The sequence below is a fragment of the Penaeus chinensis genome, chromosome 16 (assembly GCF_019202785.1).
Source record: "Penaeus chinensis breed Huanghai No. 1 chromosome 16, ASM1920278v2, whole genome shotgun sequence".
NCBI classification, from domain to species: domain Eukaryota; kingdom Metazoa; phylum Arthropoda; class Malacostraca; order Decapoda; family Penaeidae; genus Penaeus; species Penaeus chinensis.
The window spans coordinates 7,753,881-7,761,380 of record NC_061834.1 but is presented as its reverse complement, the minus strand read 5'-3'; the positions used below and the strand labels follow the sequence as shown (position 1 = coordinate 7,761,380).

Below are 7,500 nucleotides of genomic sequence, written 5' to 3'. Positions count from 1 at the left end.
TGTAGCAGTTATCACATCTGTCTAACACACAGAAGGTCATAGGTTCAAGCCCTGGTCAGCACAGATTATAGCTGTGAAAAGTGTACCTCCATGTGTGGATTTAATGGTCACCAGCTTTTCCGCATCATTCTGCCTGATTTTAGGTTTTCAATTTATCCTGGCAGGCTGGTAGAACCTGCTTCTTATTTTTAATTTATTCATTTATTTTCTTATTTGTTTTAATGGAGCTTCATCTTATTTCGTCCATTTTCATTCTCGTTTTCATCAAAGAATACAAGAGTGAACTATTCGTATTTGCATGAAGGGTATTCCTGTAAACTTTTAAGGATGGAGATGAAGATGATAACAGTATGAACTTAAGATGAAGATGATTAGGATGACGGTGATGATAACAATAGTGTTAATAATAATGATGATGATGGCGATGACGATGATGATGATGAAGGTAATGACAATGAAGACGACGATGGCCATGATGATGATGGTGACTATGTTAATACCAAAGGAATGTTTTTATCAGTATTAGTGATACTATTGATAACAGTTCTGATGATGATTATATTACTACCCCTATTACTAAAGATAAAAACTCAACCTGACTCCATCACCACTTAAGCTTAGTCCACACGCAAATGACTGGCATGGGGATTATCTGCCCGAAGAGTCTATTACGAAACCCACACACATTAATGGTTTCCCTTGATGCTTGGCTTTAGGACTGCTTTGTAGTGATCTATGTATTCCGTTCGATGTTATTCTGATATTTTAAAGGTTATGTATTTCATTTTATACTTCAGTTTCTCTTCATTTCTCTTGTCATTTTGTTTTAAAGTTTATAGTGATTTATAGTTTTTGTTTGATGGAGGATATACATTTCTTATATTTTGAATAAATTCCTTGTTTCGCTTTTTTTTTTTTTTTTTTTTTTTTTTACATTATAAAAACATATAGCAATTCTTGGCTAAAGTTTGAGGATTATTTACGATGCTAACGATATGAATATAAACATAATAAAGATAACAGATATGACAATAATCTTTATCTCTATCGTGATAATAAAACTCGTAAAGGCAAACAAATAGTATTAACAATTATGAAATAACAATATCAATAATAGAATAATAATGAGGAACATAAGAATTATAACAATGAAAATAACAATGATTGTGATATCAATGCCAACAGTAATGATATTGTAACAATTGCCATCACATAATCATTGTAACAGTTATCTTTATTATTTATTGTATTATTACCTTTATTATCATTATTGTCATCACTTGTAAGAGTGACTAGTATTGATGAAAAGCATAAATGTTCTTTAGGAAATATTTCACAAAATAATACAGGTGTAGTGGTTATCACATCTGTCTAACACACAGAAGGTCTCAGGTTCGAGCCCTGGTGAGCACAGATTATAGCCGTGAAAAGTGTACCTCCAAGAGCTGATCTTAAATTGACCAGCTTTTTCGAACCAAAAGGAAGGCTAACAGATTATCCTGACAGCCAATAGAACCTGCTTCTTAATGTTCTAAATGTTCGTAAGGATGACAAGGCTGGATGCTGCTCAGGATGCGTGGACTATAAACAAAAACTTATATGGTTCGAACACGTAATACATATATCAGAGTCATCCAGTCTTATATGTTGACGAGACTGCGATCTAATTTACGTTACATCATCATTGGATATGTTGACTGATTAAGCTACTTACGTATGATTGCCAGTCTTAACAATAATAATGTTAATAAAAATTATAATGGTGATTATAGTAATGATGAAGATGGAGATGAAGATAGAGATAGAGATTGAGATAGAAATCGAGAGGGAGATGAAGATAACAATATCAAATCATCAATACCAATTGAATTATGTTTTAAGTATTAGTGATACTACTGATAAAAATACTGATAATAATGATTATATTGCTGCACCTACTACTAAAGATAAAAATACACTCTGACTACATCATTACACGTTCTCTTAAGCTTAGTCTACACGCAGATGACTGACATGATGATCATCTGCCCCAAGAGTCTATTCCGAAACCCACGCACATTAATGGTTTCCCTTGATGCTTGGCGGGAGGACAGTCAATACCAACTACTTTTTACTAATCTTTGTATTACATTGGTTATTATTCTGATATCTTAAAGGGAGCAAGATAGGAAGGGCGAAAGCGAGAGAGGAAGAAAGACAGATAGTTAAATTGATAGAGAAACCTCGAGACAAAGGTGTTACGATTCGCTCGGGAGCCAGCATCCCCTTTGTCCACACTGTAGATTTAGTGCTCTTTCTGCTGGCTGTTTTGAGGCTTGCCCCGCCCCCTTTCCCCCCCTTTCCTCGCAAGTGACGATCATGGTAGTTGCCAACAAGTGTTTTAAGTGGCTTCCTTCTCTCCCAGTCTTTTCTTTATGTTTTCCAATGAATTTAGCATCACGCAAAGTCTCCCCGAGATATTGGTGATAAAGATCTAGTTTAATGTCATATATATGAAACTCGGGGAAAGAGTCTGTCTGTGGATTAAGTATACGTATATCTAGAATATGTTGCACTCTCTCTTCGGATGGGGATTTAATGTAAATAGCATTAGCAGCAAATGAAGGAAACATTGCCCTCACCTTCTAAACTGTGGATACGGTGTCCGTAGATTTCTGCGTTCGGCTATAAGGTAAACTTTTCACAGTTTGTGCTAACCAGGGCTCGAACCTGGGACCTTCTGTGTGTTAGACAGATGTGATAACCACTACACCATAAACACATAATGTTGAATTGTATCCCTATATAATCATATCTCTAATAACCTGAGGGAATATCTTGCACATGCAAAATGACAACCATTGTTGAGGTACTAGAAATCCCCAATGCACACAGAAACCTAAAAGAACTGATAATTTCCATAAATCCCACAGTGTCATTAGTAACAAACACCAGCACACACAGTCACACATATACACAAACACACAACACACACACACAGAAACATATGTATATATATACATACATACATATATGTATATATATACATACATACATATATGTATATATACATACATACATATATGTATATATATACATACATACATATATGTATATATGTATATACAAATATAAACACACACACACATATATGTATATAGACAAATATATATGAATATACATATAATAATATATATATGATTATATATATATATATATATATATATAAATAGATACACAAATATATGTACATATGTATATATACACATATATTTGTGTATATACATATATCTGCAGATATACACACACACACACACACACACACATATATATATATATATATATATATATATATATATATATATATATATATATACATGTATATACATATGTATATATATATATTCATACAAACATATACATTTATGTATAGAGAGAGATATGGATATACAAATATATATATATACATATATATACCCAAACATATTTAGAAATATATATACAAACATACATACATATATATACGTTCATATATACCTACATATACACACACACATACACACACACATACACACACACACACACACACACACACACACACACACACACATATATATATATATATATATATATATATATATATATATTTGTATATGTATATATATATTTATATACACACATACACATTTAAATGTATTTATCAATATATCAGGTGATTTATACCACATGGAAAGGGAAGCAGAAATTGCAAGCACAGTAATGTATCACTACAAAATGGGATCACTCTGATAAAGTTGCTCCCACCAGGGGTCGAACCTGGGACCTTCTGCGTGTAAAGCAGACGTGATAACCACTACACTATGAGAGCCCTCTATTGAAAGAGCGAAACATGAACTAAGACAGATATCATATACATGTTTACACATATAGAACCCCTCCCCCCCCCCTGAAAAAAATATGGATATACACTTAATTCACAGAAATGGTTACAGTTATCCTTATTATTTAATGCATTATTACCTTTATTACAATTATCATCACTTGTAAGAATAACTATGGTATTGAGAAGATGAAATATATGTACACACACACACACACATATATATGTGTGTGTGTAAGCAAATATATACACATACGTGTGTGTATAAGCCTGTACATACATATGCGACAAAACTGTTATTTCTATGAAGAATACAATCATGTAACAATAGTCCATGGTAGCTACTTAAGTATGTCAACATTTTTTTCATGGATGTGGCTTTATTTTTTTCATGAAATCTGATTTTTTTTTTTTTTTTAGAATGGAAGTTATATTTACTAAAATGGGCTCATGGTGTAACGGTTAATACATCTGCCTAACACGCAAAATACCCCAGGTTCGAGCCCTGGTGAGCACAGATTTTAGCCGTGAAATGTGTGGATCTAATGTTTACCAGCCTTTCCACATCATTCCGCCTTATTCTAGAAGGTTTTCACTTTATCCTGGCAGGCTGGTAGAACCTGCTTCTTATTCTTTTTTTTTTTTTTTTTTTTTTTTTTTTGTTATTTTCTTATTTAATGTTTTAATCAAGCTTCGTTTTATGTTCTCCATTTTCATTCTCGTTTTCATCAAAGAATACAAGGGTGAGCTATCCGTATTTGCATGAAGGGTATTGCTGTAAACTTTTAAGGAAGGAGATAGAGATGGAGATTAAGTTGATAATAGTATGAACTGAAGATGAAGATGATTTTGATGATGGTGATGATAATAACAGTGATAATGATAATGATGATAATGGCGATGGCGATGATGATGGAGATGAAGATAATGACAAAGACGACGATGGCCATGATGATGATGGTGACTGGTAATACTAAAGGAATGGTTTTATCAGTATTAGTGATACTAATGATAACAATGATCTGATAAAGATAATTGCTCTACTACAAATAATAATTATACACTCTAACTTCATCACACGCCACCCTTAAGCAAAGTCCACACGAAGATGACTGGCATCAGTGGCGTGGTGGCTCCAAATTGGCTGGGGGGGCACCGATCGTTTTGGCGCCCCCCCCCCCCCCCCTCCAAGAGAACTATGCCTTAGGTTAATCTCTAGGGACGCAGCTATGCCGAGTTGTCATCTTGTTTACATTTTGTTTTGGAAGGCTTTTGGCGCCCCTTGGTTAAAAGTGCTGGAGCTCCTTCGGTGCCCCTTGACTCCTGGTCGCTGGGGGGGCCCCGTGCCCCCCCGGCCCCCCCGGCCACCACGCCACTGACTGGCATAGTGATTATCTGTCCCAAGAGTCCATTACAAAATACACATTAATGGATTCCCTTAATGCTTTGCGTGAGGACAGTCAACACCAACTACTTCGCAGTGATTTTTGTATTCCATTCGATATCATTCTGATATTTTAATGAATATGCATTTCATTTTATCTTCAAGTTCTTTTCATTTGTCTTGTCAGTTTGTGTTAAAGTTTTTGCTAGATGGAGGATATATTTCTTATACTTTTATTTAATTCTCTCTTTCGTCAGGTTTTATACATTATAAAAAATCAACAGTTTTACGATTATTTATGATCATAATCAAGCTAACGGTAATGACAGTAATTACCATTATTATTTTCATGATAAGACCGTTAAAGACAAAACCAAAGTATTAACAATTATGAACTCATAATAGCAATATTAAAATAGGGAGAACCATGAAAATTATAACAATAAAAATTACGATAATGGGAATGATGAAAATGCCAACAGTAATGACATCAATAACGATCATCATCACATAATCGCTGTATAAGTCATCTTTATTAATTATTACTTTAGTTATCATTATTATCATTACTTGTAAAAGTGACTATAGTATCAATGAAAATCATAAAAGCTCTTCAGGAAATGATATTTCAAAGGAGAATGAAGGTGCTCATGGTGTAGTGGTTATCACATCTGTCTAACACACAGAAGGTCCCAGGTTCGAGCCCTGGTGAGCACAGATTTTTAACCGTCAAAAATATACCTTAATCAAAAAAAACTCTACGTGCACCATACCCACGTTTTAAAATTGATCCTCACAGAGAGTGACTCGGGCGTCAAAGCTGCCTCACTCTCTGAATTAAAGACCACGCCCCCCCTCCCTCCCCGGGAGCCAGCCGAGGCAGCCGTCCCTCACCCTCAGGCAGGGATGACCGCAGGCCAGGCGGGGGAATCCCCCGCACACACACACCACACACACACACACTCACACACACACACACACATATATATATATATATTATATATATATATAAATATATATATATATACATACATACATATATGTATATATATACAAATATAAACACACACACACACACAACACACACACACACATACACACACACATACACACACACACACAACACACACACACACAACACACACACACACACTCACACACACACACACACTCACACACACACACACACAACACACACACACACACACTCACACACACACACACACCACACACACACACACAGAAACATATGTATATATACACATGTGTGTGTATAAGCATGTACGTACATATGCGACAGATCTGTTATTTCTATGAAGAATACAATCATGTAACAATAGTCCATGGTAGCTACTTAAGTATGTAAAAAAAAAAAAAAAAAAAAAAAAATCATGGATGTGGCTTTATTTTTTTCATGAAATCTGATTTTTTTTTTTTTTTACATTATAAAAACATATAGCAATTCTTGGCTAAAGTTTGAGGATTATTTACGATGCTAACGATATGAATATAAACATAATAAAGATAACAGATATGGACATAAATCTTTATCTCTATCGTGATAATAAAACTCGTAAAGGCAAACAAATAGTATTAACAATTATGAAATAATAATAACAATAATAAAATAATAATGAGGAACATAAGAATTATAACAATGAAAATAACAATGATTGTGATATCAATGCCAACAGTAATGATATTGTAACAATTGCCATCACATAATCATTGTAAGTTATCTTTAAAAACTTTTTTGTATTATTACATTTATTATCATTTTTATCATCACTTGTAATATTGACTAGTATTGATGAAAAGCATAAACGTTCTTTACGAAATGACACTTTACAAAATAATACAGGTGCTCATGGTGTAGTGGTTATCACATCTGTCTAACACACAGAAGGTCCCAGGTTCGAGCCCTGGTGAGCACAGATTTTTAAACCGTGATGAAATGTGTGGATCTAATGTTTACCAGCCTTTCCACATCATTCCGCCTTATTCTAGAAGGTTTTCAATTTATCCTGACGGACTGGTAGAACCTGCTTCTTATTCTTTATTGCATTATTTCCTTTATCACCATTTTCATCACTTGTAAGAGTGACTAGTATTGATGAAAAGCATAAACGTTCTTTACGAAATGACACTTTACAAAATAATACAGGTGCTCATGGTGTAGTGGTTATCACATCTGTCTAACACACAGAAGGTCCCAGGTTCGAGCCCTGGTGAGCACAGATTTTTAAACCGTGATGAA

The 7,500-nt window shown here is 34.1% G+C and overlaps 5 non-coding genes across 5 annotated transcripts; 3 read left to right on the top strand and 2 right to left on the bottom strand.

Annotated features, from left to right (window-relative positions):
- Positions 1 to 2,688: 2,688 nt before the first annotated feature.
- On the bottom strand, positions 2,689 to 2,761 carry Trnav-aac. Its single transcript has one exon. It is a non-coding gene; the product is annotated as a tRNA-Val (tRNA).
- A 1,013-nt stretch (positions 2,762 to 3,774) lies between these two features.
- Trnav-uac lies at positions 3,775 to 3,847 on the bottom strand. Its single transcript has one exon. It is a non-coding gene; the product is annotated as a tRNA-Val (tRNA).
- A 2,040-nt stretch (positions 3,848 to 5,887) lies between these two features.
- Trnav-aac lies at positions 5,888 to 5,960 on the top strand. The gene has a single exon. It is a non-coding gene; the product is annotated as a tRNA-Val (tRNA).
- Positions 5,961 to 7,104: 1,144 nt separating this feature from the next.
- On the top strand, positions 7,105 to 7,177 carry Trnav-aac. The gene has a single exon. It is a non-coding gene; the product is annotated as a tRNA-Val (tRNA).
- A 230-nt stretch (positions 7,178 to 7,407) lies between these two features.
- Trnav-aac lies at positions 7,408 to 7,480 on the top strand. Its single transcript has one exon. It is a non-coding gene; the product is annotated as a tRNA-Val (tRNA).
- The last annotated feature ends 20 nt before the right edge of the window (positions 7,481 to 7,500 follow it).